Genomic DNA, 21383 nt, shown 5'->3' with positions numbered 1-21383 from the left:
GCTTGCAAAGGTAAACTAATAAATTTGAGATTTTGTTCATGAATTAAATCGCATGAAGTTCAGGAAGATATTGCAAATTATGCATTTCTAGACGTCCAAAGCCTACTTTCTACATTTTTAACACTTTGAAAAGCCAAAAGTATATTGGGAGCATGCCTGAAGTAGAACTGGATGCTATTAACTGTATGATGTATAGGGAGAAGGCAGGTTTTATGGGTAGGTGTTAAGCTATTCAAAATAGTACCTTTGACCTCCAAAAAGAGCTGGCTCATTGCAGCCAACAGGATGCAAAAATGTTGAAAGAAGTCCACATCCTCTACAAAAAGCAATGAAAGAAGTGGCTGTGACAGTGGGAGTTAGAAAACAAGCTGAGGGTTTTCTTTGGATCTAGATACTTTCCATGCTGGCCTCAGATTTAAATTTTTTGTCCCTTCAACCAGGAAACTTCTCTCACCAGATAAGCATCTCAAGCAGAAAAAGAAAGATTCCACCCAGGCTGTTTGGAGGCTGCTATTTACATGCTGTAAACATTTACTGTGCATTTGCTAGTGTTTGCTGCTTGAATATCAAGCAGTCCCCTACTTTCAAGTAGTCTTCACTGGTAAAGTCAGACTTGGTGAATTTAACCACTAGTTTTATTCTGCCATGGATGCATTATCAGTTGTATCAAAGAGTACTCATGCAGTTAGGGTTCCTGCTCTTAGTTTTATTACCTTTAAGAGCTACCAAGAAATATAGGTTTTACTCAAAATGTTAAATCTGTGTGACCATGACTGGGAGGCTGGAGTATGACCTGAACTTGCTGGTATCATGGAGATCCTTTTGGACAGAAATAGTAAAATTCCTCTGTGTAACAAACTCGAGGCCAGGAACCAAATTTATAGCTGTGATTTTACATGTTTGAACATGTCTGGAGATAAAACTAAGCTATGCTATCCTGGACACCTTGTAATCTGCTCTGAGAACCCCGACTTTCTCCTGAGCCTATGTGCAACTTCTAGAGTTACTAGATGCTATGAGGGTTGCTTTTCACAGTGCCTCCCATCTCATACACTATGTATTTTCTGGGAGAAGGTCACTGTAAACTTCAGACACATCTGGAACCAAATGTGATTACAGCACTGAGCAACAGTCTGCAAAGTCTCTAGTTTTGTTCTTTCAGCCAGTCAGCTGCTGGCCAAGAGAATCAAAGTAGATCTTCAGTGAAGGCAGGAAAGGTCAAGGTTTCCTGTTTGGTGAACACAGACAATGCATAGGTTATTTCTGCAAGAAATAAGGTATTAAGTTATGATGGAACTGTCTGTTAAAAAATCCTGTCAAATTGCTTCTGAATTCCTTAGTGGTAAAATTTAGATAGGGACCAAACCTGTTAGATACTGCCCTTATGAATGATTGCTCTGAATATGACTTTTTTAGCTACATTCCAAGATTTCTTGCAAATAGTTTAACATATTTGGAAGGTAAGTGCGAGAAAGTTTTTGGAAGGACTCTTTTCTTAGAACTGCTTTCATGTTATCCATATGCATCCAGACATATGCAATCTGTTACAGCTGTTACAGGAATAGTGTCTGAACCCTCACATGGCTTTTGTGATATCTGTGAACCTCTCCTTATGGAGAGGACCTGATAGCTATATTCTGTCAGATCAGAACAACTATGTCAGCAGGGTGAGCAAAAGGAGGAAGACTGAATGGCCTGCATGAAAACTGAAGGCCTTATTGTATCTAAAGAGGATAGTGAAAATGTCAACTTTGAAAATTTGAAAGCTTTAGTCTGTTACTTAGACCCTCCACAGGACCAGTGTAAAGACATAATCACCCAACAACCAGCCCTCATCAGGAACAGAAGATTGCTGGTAGAAACTGAAGGGACTTCTCCAGTATACATTCTTTTTCAGACGGTTTTTGAAGGTTAAGTAACTATGTGAAACCTTTCTTTACAGAGAAAAGAAAGTTAGAAAATATCAACCTAACATTCTTTCTGACTGGAAATATGGTATCATGCATTGTAAGCTCCAGTCATTTTGGCTTAAGGAACTATTTTCAAATGCCTTTTTTTTCGGTTTAAGGAGCGCTTTTATGAAAGGCAATTGTTTGCACTCAGTGTGTGAAATGTGATTAATTGTAGGTGACTTTGATGGATGCTGCTTTTGAAATGAAATTCAGAAGGGACTTAATCATTTGTATATGAGTATCATATCCATAGATCACAACGTATATAGCCAGGACAGGAAAAGAAAAAGCTAAGCACAGCAGGCACTTGGTTTTTAAAAATCCTTAAAAACAAGGTGGATACCACAACCCCGATCAGCGAGTGATCCTGTCAATCTTGAGTTCTCTCCAGAAGCTTCTGAAGGTGATACCAGTGAGCCAGCTTTTCTGTGGCAGAACTGAGACATTTCGGGCTTAAAAACTGAGCTATTCCCTTCAGGCCAACTATCAATTGAGGCTTTGAAAAAATCAACAATAGAATATCAAAAGCAAGAACTTCTTTGTTGGCAGCTCCTGCGTCCCTGAAAACACAGCTTGCTTGAGAGATGAGAATATGACTATTTTACAGCTCTGTATCAAGGCCCTAAAAGACACATGGCATTTGACTCCTGGTCATTCAAGTAATTATTTAAGTAGTGACCAACTAACAGAAAGCTCTCGGTATTTACTTTCAGCTCAAAAGCAGGCAAGAAGCCAAATAAAAGAGCCAAATTCAGTTACAAAAAAAACCCCAAAACCAAAAAGAAACAAAAACCAAAAACAACAACCAAAACCACAACAAAACACACATACCAAAAAACAAACAGGTTTTTAAAAAATAAACTTCTTTTGCAGTATCTAGAAGGGTTTATCAGGCCTGTTATTTCTTGCTGTCCTTCTGATAACAGGGCTTTTGACTAGCCAGTGGTGAAGCATGGAGAACAGTGGACACCCATCCTGCCTGGGACCCAGAAATCTGCAGGGCTAATTAAGGCCCCTTGTCTTGCAGAGGAAAATGCCAGAGCCACAGGCACTCTCACCTCCAGAGCACTGAAACAGAGAACAATCTGCAAAGAACAGCTTCAGCTGAATGCATAAAAGCCAAACTTCTCACCCTTGTGCTTTTTAAATATCTGGTGTGTGTGAGGCAGGATGATCCACACAAAAAAGTATTAAATGTGCCTCTGCAGAGCATGAGAAACACAACTGCCAAATTCAGGAATGCCAAGGAACTGCGGTTCTGTTGTCCAGAAAGTACTGGGAAGTGTAAATAAACATTACAGGAGAAGGAAATGCTGAAGTACTACTAACTACACGGGGCTAATGTCAAATACATTTCTTAGAATGCTAAATGAGATTTTGCACATAAAGGCTTAGTTGTTAGTGATTTCAGTTTGCACAGTTTGGGGCAGAGTATTATCAAACCTCCTTTCATATCTAAAGTCTAGTAAAGTTTTGCACAAATGCCCTGCCTAAATTAAATATATCTTAAATAAACGTAATAAAATATGCACTTTTGGAACATCCAAAAGGTCTTTATAAAGACATTGGACTGGATTTGAGATCACTTCTGCTCTTCCCTGCCTTCTCCTTTAAAATCTAAAACCCAGAGAAAGTTTTCTAACTCACTATAAGATGCATGCATTTAAAATTTTTTTTTAATATTGAGGATTAAACTTGTACTTTAAATAAATTTATTCTTTAGGACTACATTGTATAACACCTTCGAACCTGTATGTTGGGATAAAGAAACACTGTGGCAATGAAGGGTAAGCAAAAGTCTTTGAGCCTACTGCAGAAGTTTTACGAAGTAACACAACCGAAAAAAAAAATATCTATTTCAAGATCACAGGTCCAGGCTTGCTGAAATATATTTGAGCAAGTCTGGGCATGCCCTAGGTGTTATATCTCAGTTTTATGAATTGTAACACCAGCCAGTTGTGCTGCTGTTCTTAAATCTGTTCAGAAGATAAGTCCTTGCCATGGTGATGTAGAAAACATGTGGTGATACACAGAGGTAACTGAGCAGGGGTTTTGCAGTGGTTGAGTGTGCAGTGTAAGACCAGAGGCAATTTTGTTTAAAATTCATTGCCTTTCTAGGAAAGGAAGCACAGGTTGTGAATGTTCATACAAGTCTAAGTATTTTCAGCAGTTGTTTTCTGCAGAGCACACAGCAAGCCACGCCGTGTCTGTGCATTCAAGTGGTTTGCCAAGGCCATAGGTAGCTGCTGTTTCACAGTTTTCTGCCTCCCCAACCAGAAGACACTGAACCCCACAGCTCTGCTGGCTGAGGGCACTTCTACTGCTGCAGGTAAAGCCACCTTACTCATCTTCAGGGGCAGGTGAAAGTCGCTGGCTGACTTTGTCAGGTGAGATACAGTTAACAGATCCCTTCAGTGGGCAACGTGTGAGAACAACGGCAGTGCAGCAATTGCAGACCACCAAGCTGGTACACTCTTCAGCTGGCATAACTGCTTGCAAAATGAAGAGCTGTGATTTCTGTGCATGGCCTCAAAATAGTCATCTGTAAGACAGAGGAAGAACTCTGTCTTACACACCGTAGTTACTCACCCCAGGTTTATATGTAACGTGTGGCTTTAGACCTCACATCTGATTTTAGAAGTCTAACATCATATTCATAAAGGTCTACAAAATTAGGGCAATAATATAAAGTGGAAGGAGTTTTTATCACAGCATTCAAAAACATAATCATCCATAAACTTAATGAAGACCATTGAGTGGTCCAAAACAAAATTTTTCATTAACTTCTACCATGGAGGACTGAGTTGAGCCATCCTTTTCACAAAATTTTTAAGCTCCATCATGAAACAATTAGGTTCTCCTCTCCCACTGGTCCAGAACAGCAGGGCACTCATGGTTATCAATTCCTTTTCCTAATCCAGCAAAGACTTCCTCATACCAGATGGAAACCATTTAGCATTTTGAAGAACTTTTACATTTTCAAGCATCAAGCATTTTCAAGATTTTTTGCCTGAAGCCAAACTATAAAGATGATAGGTTGTGTCCTAAAAACACCTTTCCTTTCAATGCACTTTTAAATCACCTTTCCTGTATTATTTAGTTGACCAAAACTCTGGACAATAATGTAGAGAAGGACTTAAGAGTGTGGTATAGCAATGCCAGTACTTGTATCTCTTTTAAGTCTATGTTAAACTATAAAGTATTAGTTTTTCAACAATTTTTTTGTTCCCAGAGGCCCTGGAACCTTCATCTTCCTTCTCCGTGCCCACCAGCTTGTCTGTTTTAAATCCCTGTTTCTTTCTGTCCATGTTCATTGATTCATGGGTTGTGTGCAAGAGGACAGCATAAAGCTGTGCAGTGAGGGTGTCATCACTGTAATTGAGCATCGATTATTTAAAGAGCACAGTTGTTACTTTGGTTGATGAGACCATCTCTGAGACTGACATCTACTCTGAGAACAGAAACTTGGGGTAATTTACCAGACCCTTTTTATACCCCTTATCAGGATTGGTTTTACCTTTTATAGATCTGCAATACTACAGTGGTAGATTAAGTCCTTGCAATGGGTGCTGCATGTGGTGCTTTACTGAATGATAAAGACAATGTTGTGATGATCGGATATCTGTAAATATTGACCTGTAATGAGAAACATGTAAACAAAGCACAGGTTGGTTTTATACTGAAAAAAAAATACGCTTGGCTGCACTGGAAATAATAGCTTTTTATTTCATTTTCTTATTTTTTTCCCAGAGAAAAATTTCTCCCTTTCTATCATACATCATCTTGATCTTCCACTCATGCTGACAGAGAGAGGATACAAATGATTTTTAAAGCTCCACAAGGATAAAAATCAGCAGGGATTATTAAGCTCTTTCTGAGCTGGAAAATGCTATTCCTCAGCATCTGGTTAATAAATATTTATTTTGCTTCTATTTCTGTGTGTGCATGAGGCCCCATCATGTTTATTTGAACAGAGAATATTATGGCTAAAAGACATATTTCCAGGGGAGGATATGTTAAAGAGTATGTGTCACACCTTGGGTGAAACATTTTTTTAAGGAGTGTAACATATCTTTCTTTTTTTTTTTTTTTCCCCAGCAGCCAAAAAGTACAGAAAAACTTTGAAAAGAAACCAAATCACATCTTGACTTTCAGACTGAGATTCTCTACAATCTAGAATGAAAATAAAAGGCTCTCTTGTCAGATGAGGATGCACGTTGGCAGAAGAACTGAATATGTAACAAGTATCCCTACAAAGTGGTGATGAGAAGCACGTCTTTTGAGGGATGAATATTCTGTGTAATGTGCTTTGGTCTTGGACATAAAACACAAGACAGCTTTAAAGTATCTTCAGCCTTGAAAGCTAGTTACAGGATATTCACACATTCAGTCAGTTGTTTTCTTGTTTTGACTCAGTTGTCCTAAGTCAGCAACACACAGAAGGGAAATGAATATTTTAACTATTTAAATATATTAAACAAAAAAACCCCATACAATTAAGAAAATATCACAGAGTGTGGAAAAGATGCTGGTGTAGCCTGGAGGCATTCATCTCAGCAGAAGGCTGGATTCAAGCAGTGGAGGAATGGAAAGGACACAACAATTCCATTATAATCAGTACTGCTAAACAACTTAAATAAGGGAGTTGCTGCCAAATTCACCATTATAAATGAATTAGATGTGTTCCCTGCCTGGGAAAAGCTGGGTGGGAATATATGTGCATCATGGGAGTAAACTCAAAACACCTAAACTTTGAGACGTTATACTGACAGATCTTTTAAGGTTTACAAATAATAGTGATAGGTGAAATTTTGTCTTAATAACTGCAGCTGTAAACTAACTCATGGATGGAACATTGTTAGCAGCTACTCATAATTCTGTTGATAGAGGTGTAAAAATAGACCATTTTCAGCTGTTGTGTACTGCTAGCTGTTTCCGATGGGCAAAATGCTGAATGTGCTCTGTGATGCTTTTTTTCATTTGTGATCTAGAATTATATAGTGCAGTCATACGGATATTTAATAACGGTCTTATTATTGTCCTGAAATAGAGCTCACCAGCTGCAAAAAACCAACATTTTATTCACCCTCTCATGCTGTGTGGCTTCTCATAGATGAAATGGTGTTTTTGCTTGACAAATATTCCACTTAGTACCTAAGGTAAGGTGATGTGCTTAGCAAGAGATGAAGCCCATCAAAATGAAGGTTAGTCCACACAGCTGTCATGAATGAGCTGTCACTCAATCACTGCTAGCAAGGCTGCAGGAGTCTCAGCAACCAAGAGACAGGACAGCCCTTTGGGGATGGTTGGTTTGTTTGTTGTTCTCTCTTTTCTTTTTTTTTTTTTTCTGAGAATAATAACCACGTTATGATACAGACAATTCTTTCCTGGTGGCATAAAATAAGCTGCTGTAACATTCTACAGACGTTTTTTAGGAAGACAAACAAATAAACACACTAATTCCCATGCTAGTCAGAGAAAGTTTGGTTAGATTAGAGTCTGGACTCTGGAACACTTGCTCAGAGGTCACAAATCTTGGAGTGAACAAAGAAAAGGCTGATGTTACAAGGGAGAAAATTGGCAGATGGAATCCAAGAGAACTGCTAGCTGATGCCTCTCTATTGTGCCTGCTGAGCTCTGTATGAAAAAAAGGTGGTTTCTTTGTCTACCATTATTTTTTGTGGTTGGTTTTGGGGCTTACTGCAGGAAACAAAGTGAGTGTGATGAGAAAATGCTGACTGTGACGCATCTGAAGTGTTTGTAAAAGGGATAAATTCACTGCCAATGTAATTCAACATTCAGTGCAAGCAATGGAGCTAACCCAGGGTGAATCTGGCACCCTTTGCTTTTCAGCTGATTTAGTACATACTCATTAGAAGGGGTAGCTTGTATTAGCCCATTAGTGTATAGCATAGTTTTAATCTATTGCATATGTATTTTATTCATTTTGGTTATTAGGGCTAAGGGAAGTAGGAGAATTCATAGGCTCATGTCAGGTAAAAACATACACCAGCTTGTACAGCTACTTGTTACTATGGTGTCCATACATCTACCAGGTGAAGTCAGCAGTAATAGCAACACTTCTTGCATGTAGAAATTTTCCTGAAGCCTCCATTTGAATCACATGCACATCACTGTTCCTGGAGCGGAGCAGGGATGGAGCACTCCTGGGTTTGCTGCTTATTATACTATCCACTAACAGCCCTTCAATGAAACTTTACAGCATTAGATTGCAGGGAGGGTACAAATATCCTTCCCTTCTAGGATACAAATTTCTCTTGTTTATTTCACTGACTTCTCTCTAGCCTGTGGCAAAAGACTGTTGTGATGTGCACCATTAAATATGCTCCTCTGTCAGGTTTTCTTGGGAGATTGTGAAGGAATTTTCTTATGTTTTTTCTGTGAGAAGTTTTTCTTGTTCCATTCAAATTTTATGCAATCTTGCTCTCCTTGCAGTGGCTGTATTCTTAGATTTTTGCCCTATGCTTCTCATTTCCTATGCTGAAAATCACAGAATATGACAAGAAAAAAGGTATTTTGCTATATCTTTTTCTACATAATTTTCAGTGGTTTCTTACCGGCAAATGGTCATGTTGGGTCCTGGTTCATTTGCAAAAGGGCCTTAAAGAAGCAGTAGAGATGATGGGTACAAAGAAAGCTCCTGGTGGTTTTGAGATGACATCTTTACACACCTGACTTGTCAGTAATTGCTGCATAGAGTCTGAACTCTTCCCATCCCACCTGAATTCTCTTCTGGCAGTGAAAAGGGCCACCCTCTGTACTGAATGCTTCAAGCCCACCAAGATTCACTTTGACAACACCACTGAGCAAACTAATGTTTTGAAGTTTGCCTTGACTTTTTTTTCACAGTTATAATATGGTCCCGTGCCATCTAATATACTATGAAAATAGTTGGAAATCCATGGAAATAGCTTAAACCAGAAGTAGTGAAAAATCAGAACAGGGTGAAAAATCACCATAGCAGGGTGATTTATGGATCATTCAAAGAATTCACCCTCCTTTTCTTGTTCAGATACATTTATGTCATTAAAAAAAAAAAAATTCTGGGTAGTTAGAGTTATTAGATTATCAAAGTCTTGTAACCCAGAAAAGAAAATGCAAGAAATTCAGATGCGTGCAATGTAGTGGCTGATCATTACTCTTTAACTAGAAGAATTATCTCATGTTGTTTACTGGTAGTATATAATAATGAAAGATGTAAACAAGCTTTGCCAGGCATAAGATTTATTGTTGGGTAAACACAGGAAAAATGTATTTACAAGAATGTTTGTGAATTCTTAATTGTATTTTACATTAATATTTTTACACAATTTTTGTTCACTTTTTCCATCTAGTCAACTGAGGAAAGATTTTCTTATGGAAGTGTACACAGAAAGTAACTTTCAGGCCTGATCATCATTTAATTATGAAACAAAAAAGAAATTAATGAGAAAATAATGTGTTTCTGGGAAATTAAGTGCTGAAGGAAATTTGAGGTCAGCCAAATGAGGAAGATAAAGTCTATCTAGACTGACCTACCTCCAAACAAGCCAGTTCCAGTCCTGGGATCAGGACAGCCAGGTCAGCACAGAGCTGTGCCAACTGAATTGAGCTAACTCATTTACACAGCCCCTGGGAGCCGAATGAGCACTCAGTGTGGCACCACGCCACGCAGACATATTGTCCTTCTTCCTGGGCTATCTTGGCTATCTCGCCCATGACACAGCATTGTGTAATGTAGATGTGTCCTTAGGTGACCAACCATCACGCTCAGCGAGCAAATCCCAAACAGCAAATGCTCAGATAAAGGGCTGTAATCATTTATGAATGCTCTGTGAGAACTGATATTTGTTTAGATGAACTGCTAAATAACAAATGAAAGGGAAAAATCTGGGACCTAATTATAGACAAGATATCAGCAGAGAGGGGAGCTAATTTCAGCTGGCATATCAGTCAGTTGCCAAAAGTATAGCTGCATTTTCTGAACCTCTTTTTAATATTCAGAGGCATTTTATCTTGCATCCTTTTTCTTCTTACCTGTGTGGTACCACATGCAATACATTTTGCCCTCACTGTTAAGAAGCGCGAAATACACAACAGTTTCTTTTGATATATTTCAAACATACTGTTGTGTTCACCCATACAGAAACCTTTCAGTGAGTGTAGTCTGCTGGTCCATTCATCTTAATGCAAAGGTCTGTTCGGAGTTTCACACTCTTCAGTCATTATTTATATAAGCCGCGGCACACAAGTGAATTACTCACTAGTGCCTGAAGATCATTCAGTCTTGGCCGAAAATGTTTTCTTTTTAGATTGCAAACATTAATAGCAATTCAAATTGACACAAGCCTTTGACAATACCCTTGGATGCATGTGCATGCATGCATGTATTTGCAGAGAAAAGAAACTTGAGCACATGCTTGACTGCCATCCTTAAGGCCCGGCCTTTCCGTTGTTGTAACGTCAATGTTTTGCCAAAAAAGGACTTATCATCATGTTGTGAATTCAAATAGATTAAGCACTTAGAATTTGCCTGTTAAGTCAAACTGTTTCATCCATTGGTGACCTTTGGAAAGAATGAGGAGAAAAGAAAAAATACCATGCAAAAATATACTATAATATTTGGGAACATTATATATATGTAATAAAAACTTTTATACATATTCTTTTGTCAAGACATAAATAGAAGTACATAATTTTTAAAAAGTAATTTCTGAACCCAGCAGTCATTTTTTTTGTCCTATTTTCTCATAAATGGACTCATGTCATACTGATTTTCCCTAAATCAAAAATGAAGTTACTTTGGTTCCCATTGACAGTGCATTGAAGGCCTGGGTAATCACCTTACCTTTTCATCTGTCCTTTTTCTCTCTTCAGCAGAGGGTGATGGTAGTATTTTATTGCCTTATAAAGTGCCTTGAGATCTGAGAATGACTGGAGCCTTGTGTAAGTGTCAAGTACAACTACATTTCTAGTATCTAATTAGGTCAAATTGTGCTCCTACATATACAAATATGACTCTTGTTAAATTCAGTAGAATGTCAGAGGATGTAAGAAAGAATGTTTATACGTTTAATAACTGATAGACAAATCAGTTTTCAAGCTGTATAACAAAGATTTTTAGATATGAGTAATACTTAACCTGAGGCATACTGATGGACTGAATTTTGATGGAGAATCTCCATCCTTTATTGGATGCAAGGGGAAACATAGGGTGAGGAAATGGCTGAGGTATTTCATGCCTTCTTTGCCTCAGCCTTTAATAGTAAGACCAGTTATTCTCAGGGTATGCAATCCCCTGAGCTGGAAGACAGGGCAAGGGCAGAGTAGAATGAAGGCCCCATAATCCAAGGAGAAATGATCAGTGACCAGCTACATCACTTAGACACAAAGGTCTATAGGTCAGATGGAATGTGAGAGATCAAGGGGATTGAGGATGCTGCCAGAAGTGCTCACTGAACCACATTTCCATCAGCTAACCAGGCAGGGTCCAATTTGACTCAATGTTAGCCAGTGTGATACCCATCCAGCAGAAGGGTCAGAAATTGGATTCAGGAAACTACGGGCCTGTCAGCCTGACCTCAGTGCCAAGGAAGCTCATGGAGTAGATCATCTTGAGGGCTATCATGCAGCACATACAGAACAACTAGGGGATAAAGCCCAGACAGCGTGGGTTTGTGAGAGGCAGGTCCTGATTGACCAGACTTATCTCTTTCTATGACCAAGTGACCTGCCTAATGGATGAAGGAAAGGCTGTTGTCTCCATCAGCTTCAATAAAGCCTTTGATACTGTCTCCCATTCTCCTGGATTAGGTGGCAGCATGGCTTGGGCAGGTGCACTCTCCACTGCATGAAAAATTGTCTGGATGTCCAGGTCCAGAGAGTGACGGTGAATAAGTTTCATCCACCTGGCAGCCGGTCACCAGTGGTGGCCCCCAAGGCTCACTACTGGGCCCAGTCCTGTCTAATATCTTCAACAACAATGTGAACTAGGAGATCAAGTGTCCCCTCACCAGTTCACAGATGACACCAAGTTGGGTGGGTGTTGAACTGCTGGAGGGCTGGAAGGCTCTGCACAAGGGACTGAATAGGCTGGATCGATGGGCTGAGACCAATCGTATGAGGTTCAACAAGGCCAAGTGCCAGGTCCTGTCCTTCACAGGATAGGATGTCACCTGACCCATCATGACATCACCATGCAGCATGATAGGCTGGGGGAAGAGTGTCTGGAAAGCCATCCAGTGGAAAAGGATCTAGAGGTGCTGGTTGACAGCAGCTGAACACCAGCCAACAGTGTACCCAGGCAGCCGAGAAGGCCAGTGGCATCCTGGCTTGTATCAGAAATAGTGTGACCTGCAGGACCAGGGAAGTGATTGTCTCACCGTACTGGGAACTGGTAAGGCCACACCTCGAATCCTATGTTCAGTTTTGGGCCCCTCAGTTCAAGACAGGCATTGAGGTGCTAGAGAGTGTCCAGAGAAGGGCAATGGAACTGGTGAGGAGTCTGGAACACAAATCTTACAAGCAAGCTGGCATTATTTAACCTAGAGAAAAGGAGGCTCAGGGAGAACCTTATCACTCTCTACAACTACCTGGAAGGAGGCTGTGGCTGGGTGGGGGTCAGTCTCTTCTCCCAGGTAGCAAATGACACAGTGAGAGGAAATAGCCTCAAGTTGTGCCAGGGGAGGTTTGGATTGGATATTAGGAAAAATTTCTTCACAGAAAGGGTTGTCAAGCTCTGGAACAGGCTGCCCAGGGAAGTGGTTGTGTCACCATCCCTCAACGTATTTGAAAGGCTTGTAGGAGTGGCACTTGGGGATATGGTTTAGTGCTGGACTTGTCAGTGTTAGGTTAACAGTTGGACTCGATGATTTAATGGTCTATTCCAACAGAAACTGTTCTATTCTATTCTTGTATTTAATGTCTATTTTGTACTTTGGTATGAATGTTGCTTTTCTAGAGTCCTCAAAATTTTTATATCTGTAGTTTTATGCCCAGTAAGGCTGTGGGATCTGCTCATATGGTGACCTGGAGGCAGAGGAGATGTCACCTGGCAACCCTGCTCAGAGCCCAGCAAACACAGCACTCTTGGACGGAGTCAGGGAAAAGCCCCTGCCCTGCAGCTGCTGAGTAGTTGTGCTGAGCCTCTCTGGATGTACTCAGTACCCAATTCTCAATTCCCAAATGTAGAGAGAAGTCATGATCCGAGGAAAACAGTAGCTGTCAGAGATACTGGGAAAGTGATAAAGTGTTTGTCAGCCCCTCAGGAAACCCATATCTGAAATGACCAGCTTGATGTTTGTGGGATGGAGGCCAAAACGACATAGAATTTACTGCAAATCAATGTATTATTGCAACAGCTATATCTTTCTACTCCTTGTAAAAAAATCAAGCTTCTGTGACCCTGGTTTACAACTGTAAGGTAACAGAAAGTTTAAACTAGAGCATATTTTTTCCAGTTTGGATCAATTTATCTGCAACAGAAAAATCTTGTGTAGTTTTCTCTCTGTAATATGTAGAAGTTTTTTACTAATATTATTGTGTTTAGGTTTCCTGGCAATTCCTCTGCTTCAGCTGCTTTTCTCAGAGCAAACAAATATTTGCAACAAGTAGAGCTGTGTGAGATAACAGAGGGGGGAGAAAAAGACAAAAAAACCTGGCAAGCAAGTTCTCTGTTTCTTTGAAAACTCTCCAAAACCATGAATCCTGTGAGAGCTTAATTAAAATGAAAAGGGAATTTTCAAAGGGAGAAAACAAAATAAGCTTTTTTTAATGCTCTATTTTTGTTCTGAGCTCAGAAAATCTCTTTCTCTTTTTCAACTGGCTTCCCCAAAACATAAATATTGGCAGCTTTAAGGTTTGTTTTTCATCCTCTTGAGCAAGAAGCAGTGAGTTCAAAAGCATTTTACAGACAAGCTTAGAGGGTTTGCTCACCCGAGCTTGGATTTCTGACACAACTAGTGAGTCTAGAACAGTAAACACTACCATGAAATCAAAGCTGCCATTTCAAGGGAATTATGATTAAATGGTAATGTATTCACTTTGCTGATAATTAGAGGAACCTGTTTTTTTCAGACATGGCAGTGCATGCAGGTCAAGGTCAACCAAACCCTACACAACACCTTAGGGTCACATGATGAAAGGATATTTCTGCAGCCAACCTAACTTGGGAAGCAAACTTCTCATATGCTTTCCTTTAACCAGCTAGCTGAGTAGCTGGGTATTGCTTTAATGTGAGTCCAGATCAGTATTTGAATGTTTTGGTCCATATCAAGACTTACCTGCTCCAGCCATCTGCTGATAAGCCACTACTAGGTGATATTTCAAAGCTTTAGAGACAGAAGTTGATGGAACTTGAAATGGGGATTTTTTGATATCCACACTCTTGGCAAAAATGCATGAGTCCTTCTAGTCTTTAATAAGAACAACAAGCCAATATTTAAGTGTCGAAATTTTTCAAATAATCTAAGTGACAATAATGATCATTTATATCAGTTTGCTTCAGCCATCTCTGCAGTAGACCGACACTGAAGTGTGGAAACTTGCAAGTTAACTATTGATGAAAACACAATTGCAGAATCTTGTGTAATCTGCTCTAGGTGACCCTGCCTTGCCGGGAGGTTTGGTATAGATGATCTCCAGAGGTACAGAGTTCTGTGATTCTGTAAATCTTTTCTGACTTCACAGGTATAAATCAACAAATGATTGCAGTTGCTGTTGTGGGTTTTCAAAAGCTCTGAACATACATGGTACTTTTCTGCTCAGTCATGAACTCTGAGTAATCACGTGTTCATGCGCAAGACCAGGCTCACCACGCATGCAATGGAGAGTCTGATGTTATTGCGTGAGAGTCTGATGTTATTGCACATTTGGCAAAGTGTTCAATCTTCTGATCTAAGTAATGCAGTGTAAGGACTTGTGGGACAGTGTTGAGGCAGGTTTGAGTCAGCCTGTAGAGCTCGGTCTCACTGCCTGTGACACTGCACTTGAGCAGATCAGCTAATAGAAACACATATGCGGAGTGATTTATGTGTCCACTGTCAGACACAGCAATTAGCAGTGGCAGGGTCTTTTTCAAACTGGAGAAGGACCTGGCCCCATGGACTTACCCCTCCAGACATCACTGCTGCATTCATTCAGAAGTTCACTTAAAGTGCTTTTAAGTAAATGTACTTTCCTGTGCACCGCTTGCCAGTCCTATATGTGGTGAACATCTTTCCAGTAGTGGAAGAAAGTGCTGTGCATGTGTTTTTTCTTCCAGAGGTCATTTATGGGACAAAAAAATCAGTCTTCTAGATGACTCGCTTAGGATTTTAAAAACATGGCTTGTGCTAGACTTATTTTAAATATTGATGGCAAGATTTAGTCAAGGTTGTCTGAGGATAACAGTGGCTTATGCAACTAGTCAGCACACAGCTATGCGCTGATTGATTTCTCTATTTTACAGGGAATTTTTTTGTAGCTGATCCAAAGACCAACCCATTCTTTCCCCACCTATTTGTAATTTAACCTAGGTACTTAATGAGTTACAAAAATGGACAGAAATCATCATCCCATAAAGAAAATACATTTCTAATTAAAGACTATGTATATGGGTCACACTTTGCAGAAGGAAGCATAAGTCAAGCATCGTTCTTCTAGATTTGTTCCAGGTCACTGTTTTTCTCTGCCTGGCTGAAAAACGCTAATGGATTGTCATGATAAAAATTCACTTTTGTACCCATCTGTTATATTGCACTTTTAATGTCTATTTTATTTATTGTATCTCGATTCTACCCCACTCCCAGCTGCAAACACACCACACTTTATTAGAATAGAATTTTATCCCTTTTGGTCCTGTAAATGAGAGAAGAAGCTGTAGACAGTTTTCTTTGCAGCACTGGCAATTGTAATATATATACCACAATAAATTTGTTCAAGACAATTTTCAAGTGTACATTCCTCTCAGAGTCAGTTTCTAGACACTGCAGTGGGTGCTTCTAAACTAAGTTGGTTTTACTGGCATTAACAGAGAACTTCTATAGAAAAGGTGTTTAAAAAAGGCAAAGTCAATAGGGAAGATTTTTTTGTGCTTCAAGGAATATTGAATATGGGTACATAAAAGGGGAGATGGAAATGTTTTCCTGACAAAATGGGGCCTAAGTAGATGTCTTCTAAAATAAACATTGTTTGATAACCAGTGAAAGATGAGAGATTTTGGACTACTCTGGCATTCTGCTGTTAAAAGAAGATATTGAAGAGGAAAGAAAGATATGAAATATCGAATGTTGAAAAGAAAATATCAACAGCATACAGCTCCAGAGTATACGTCTAGTGCAACAATTATCCACCTTTTTTCTAATTCCTACTCTTGTAGATCATTTTCAAGCAGTCCCATATACAAGCATCAACAGTAGGTGAACATTTATCACTATTAGCTTAACAACCTGGTAGGGATTATGATCCCTACTTTGGGAACAACTGGTCTGATGGAATCAGTACCAGTTACATGCACTGTGGCAGCACCTTGAGGCCTGAGGTGGATCATCGTGTTACCTAAAAAGAGGAGACAAATGTTGGCTGAAAGAGCTTTCAACTCAGGTATTAGATGGATGTGGTAGACTGAGAGGTAACAGCAAGATAATCCTGACAAACATAATAAGCACAAGCTACAACTACCGATCACCCACCTATTGCCAAATATTTCATTAATTTTGTACTTTTAATGTTTGTATGCCATTGTTGTCTCTTCTTAGCAAGTCATATGATTTTTTAAATCTGCATGCTCTGTGCATGTTTCACCTATTACAGTGCCCAACAGTAGTGCACCCAAGGTGCTCTTTGAAAAGCCCTGAGGCAGAGGAGGGGGATGCAGTAACTCCACAAAACACTGCTTACAATAACTGAGTTTGTGGAAGGGCTGTTCAAGTGATTCCCATGAGTCACAGCATTCCTCTGCTCTTCTTCTCAACTTGATGGACTTGGATTGCCTTTGTGTCTTACAAGCTTATACAGAGCCCCTGCACCTGCCAGCTGTGTCATGCCTTGTGACACATCTCTTCTTCACACAATGTTCTGGAGGCCTAATCGTAAACACTTAATCGAGGGCCCATCCTTTGGAAATCCTAGCACTGTCTACTCTATTTTGTTCTCGGGAGTGGTAACACTCAGAAAATTCAACACCCCCTAGAAATAGTTTCTAATTAGGAAACCTAGTGGAATTGAGGCTGCTAAGTCAATGAACGGCTTTTGAGAAATCACCCTGACAAATGGAATTTGCAGGTAAATTCCTTAAACTTCTTTCTGAAGCTTTTATGTTAAGGTGGGAGTAAAAAAGTAGCATTAAATTGGCCAAGCATGGGGAGAGATCAGCTCCTGAGCTAATAGTGAAGGCATTCACCCAGGATAAAGAAAACTAGTCTGCTAGACTCTACTTCAAAGGACAGTTTCCCTAATTTACACTACATACATCTGGGAACAGATTCCTTCCCTTAAGGTTAATGTCCTAGGCAGAAAGCTGCAGACTTGAGTATCTGTCTCGATGGATATTTAATTACAACATTGCAATCTGGGATAGTTCCAAGGCAAAGGATAGAGAATGCTTCCATCCTCTAGTAGATGGTAGTTGTGGTGGTTTCACTTTCCTTGGGAAGAAGGCAGGTTTCCTTCATCTAATGTGAATAATTTACCTGAGTAACTTTTTCTGGGTAACAACGGTCATGGGACTACTTTTCCTGTGTTCCAAAGCTTTGGCTGACTCAGTGGCAGTTTCTGAAAGAAAGGCACTAGGCACCCAACTGCAGAGGCAAACTCAGAGGTGAGCACTGGGAAGCAGTACCATTCAATCTAGGCTAAGGGATCTACATTTAGTCCATGTATTTTTCTTCCTGCACAATGTATGACCTTTTGGCAATCTGACTCTTAGCAGATTAACTTTTTGATGCATGCTTAACCAATCCATCATTTTTGGAGCCCAGGGCTGTCGTTTGAGAGCTGTGAATCCCATTAAGCTTCCACGCACCAAAAGGTTAAGAATCACAAGGTTGTGATTCATTCCATTCCATTCCTTCTGGAGTTATTAGGGAAAGAAGCAGTGGTTGGAAGGGGAAAAGTAGTTGTTGTGAGGGGTTGTTCCTTCAGACTTCCAGCAAATGGAACCTAAATGGAGGAAAGAGTGATCACCCAGACAGAAAGATGATGGGGAAAGAACTGAGACAGATGGATCATGAGGCAGATTTAGTATTTCACATATTCACCTAGTCTTCTTGGAAGTACTTCCACATGCAAGGGACTGCTTTAGCTGAATAAAACACAGTGCCAGTGGGATCTCTGTCCATCTGTCCTGATGAAACAGGACCCTGGCGACTACAAATGCAAAACAAATAAGATCAGATAAAATATAAATAATAAGGAGCCTGATTATCTCATACCTCTGATGAAGGCACTGCACTAGAAGGATGAAGAATAATCTTGGGTACTAGACACTGTTTATGACTTCCATTTTTTAAAAACCATTGCATAAAACACATAAGTAGCTTTGGGAGCATAACCTGAATTCAAACACAGACTTCCCCCACCCATGGCAATGAACATTTAACAGCTTTTGGGGTAGAGTAGGAACACTTTTAAGGTTCATGTGCAAGAGGGTGCAAGTGAGATGCGCATTTTCTTCTACCAATTTTACACCCTTTTGAATTTCTCTTGAATAAAAACTTTACTGATGAGATATAGAGAAGTCATTCAGCCCTGTCAGAATAGGTGCTATGCATTACTTGTTCTGAAAGCCAGCAGTTCTGCTACAATAAAACCAATAAAGCAATTGATATGTTTTATTTTATAAGTAGCTTTCCCAAAGTGCTAGATTCTAGTCTCAAGAGTATAATGGATAGATTACAATACAGCTTGAAAATCTGACCACCCTGCTTGCATACAAAGGCATAGCTATTTGGGATTTCAGATCATGTCCCTGTTTGTATACACTGCACATCTAAGAGCTGAAGTTGGCCTTGAACTGGAAAAGGATTAAATAAGTCTGCCTCATTTTTTTCATAAAACCTCAGGCTCTTTGTGACACTAGAAGATTGTCTGAGTCATACCTTCATATTAATAAACCATAGCTAGTGTTTTCACACATTTCAAGTTAAAAATAAATGTATTGCATTTGAAAGTCATTTGTTCAAGAAAATTCACCATCTTCAAAGCACATGTTTTTGCTCTTCTAGTTATCAGTTGAAATGAAAGGATGCAACAACAGGCTGGCAAGGTTTCTGGTTTTTTCTAAGTTATTGTGTGTATTGTTTTGGAGGGTTTTTTAACAAAGGGTTGGTCTATTACATAAGGTTCCAAGAAGTTTTTTAATTGAATTGAAGTTTTCCCATGTCTGTCCAAAAATACACTGTGAAAGATACATTTTCACCACTTAATGAAATTAAACGTAAAAAAATATTTTTTCTAAGATGTTCCAACCTTATATAAAAATTTAAAAAATCCTGTCAGTTTTATGTTGCAAATTTAATTTCATACAGGAAGTACAATAATGTAAACTAGTGATTTGGAGATGCTGTAGTTCTTTTAAACAAATGGCTGAAAAATCAATTAATATGAATTCTGAAACATACTGGGAAAAAAACTGTGGCTTATAAATATGAAGGTATGACTCAGCCAGCTTATTAGTATCACAAGGAATCCAAGGTTTTACTGAAGAAACTGAATTAATATTTGTTCAGCACTTTGAAAATGTAAAGAGCAGTGTAAATGATTACTAATTGTTGGCTTTACTATTAAAAATTGGAACAAATACTTGTGTGAAATTAATGCATTTCAGAGTAATTCATAGGAGAGTTGACAGGTAAGCTAGAAACCTAATAGTGGAAGCCTCACATTTTGCAATCTGAACAAAGCAGTTGGTGGAGCTTGAACATCACACCATCATCTGCAGTTTCCTTGCACAACACTTACAGGGTTACATCAGGAACCCCTCACTGAATGCCTTGAACATATACCCAAACCAGATGGTTGAGAGAGAGACAGAATTAAAAACTAAAGTAGGTGCTATTATAATTAACATTTAAGGGCTTAATCCACACTTCCTTGGAATTCCTGAGGACTCTAGAGGAAAGACATCAGGTGAATGTCCACACCCTGTAGAAAAAAAAACAAGGCTCATTTTGCTCTTTGCATCTCCTAGTCAATCCTGAATTCTCCTCTGTCTCGTGTTCCTGTTTCAGCAGGATTAGTGGAGCATATCCACTCCCCAAAAGACTAAAGTTTCATGGACTTGGACTGTCTTGAGTCACCAACAAACCCCTGACTCTTTCTGACCTTCAGTCCCTTAGAGAGACTGATGGGAGAGCAGAACCTGGATTGGCAACTTTCTGCAAGATTTCCGTGGCCATTAAGTCAGCAAGAAAAAAAAAAAAAAAATACCAGTGGTCATGTTTAAATAGAAAGGATAATCACAGCTTCTGGTCAGGCTTTTCAAGTGCCTTGAGGGCCCTTCAAGGATTTAGGCAAGGGAACACAGTTTATGAACTGTGGCTGGATGCAGGAATGAATGACATGCCAAAATGCTAATTAACTTATGGATGAGGTCTGCTAGTGCAGCAGTTCTAAGTGGTGCATTATTCAAAACCAAAATAACAAGCTTCCAAGGGAGTTTTAATACCCCTTGGGTTAAACAGAAGTTTTAAAAAAGATCTTCAAGATTACACTTTTCTGCTTAGGTTCCTAAATTCTTCCTAAATCCCATATTTGGCATCAATGACTCTTTCTACTTCTCTGCATTGGGACATTGTACATGTGGTCCTTAAAATACAGCAGCTGATGTGTTTGAATTTTACTAGCTAACTCTCATTACAATGATTATCTGATCCCACTGTATCGATAGAAAACATATGCTTGAGGAAATATCATAAAATTCACAACCACTGAGTTTTACAGACACCAAACAAAAGAGCTACATAAATCTCAAGTATTTAGTGTGTACAGTAAGTAGCTGACTTTATTTCTCAGCTGCCACAGATTTGTTCATTATAAGGATATTATTGAAAATAATTTTAAATTATTTATGAAGCTCATATAGATTCAGGGTAATGTTAAGAAAATGCTGTTTATTTACTGCAGAGAGTAGATGTAGCCCCAACTCTTGCAAGCAGAATTATTTCTTTTCTTTTAACGTAGAAAAAACCATCTCAGTGCAGAAGACTTCTCTATGCTTTTAGCTAGTCAGTAGAGAATGACTGCCAAAATCTGAACACCTACCACTCCCACCTTGCTTAACTGACCTTCTGAGAAATCATTACTGCTCTAGACGTGCTTTTTTGGGTTGGATGGATGGTTGCTGTGCCAGCAACTTTGTGCAAAGCCTCACAGATACTCCCAAACCACCAAAAATTTTCTGTTGCAGGTTAATAAATACAAACCTTTCTCAAACAGCCAATACTTCCAAAAAAA

The sequence above is a fragment of the Myiozetetes cayanensis genome, unplaced genomic scaffold (assembly GCF_022539395.1).
Source record: "Myiozetetes cayanensis isolate MyiCay16 unplaced genomic scaffold, myiCay2020 scf7, whole genome shotgun sequence".
NCBI lineage: Eukaryota > Metazoa > Chordata > Aves > Passeriformes > Tyrannidae > Myiozetetes > Myiozetetes cayanensis.
Note: the sequence above shows the minus strand (reverse complement) of the source record.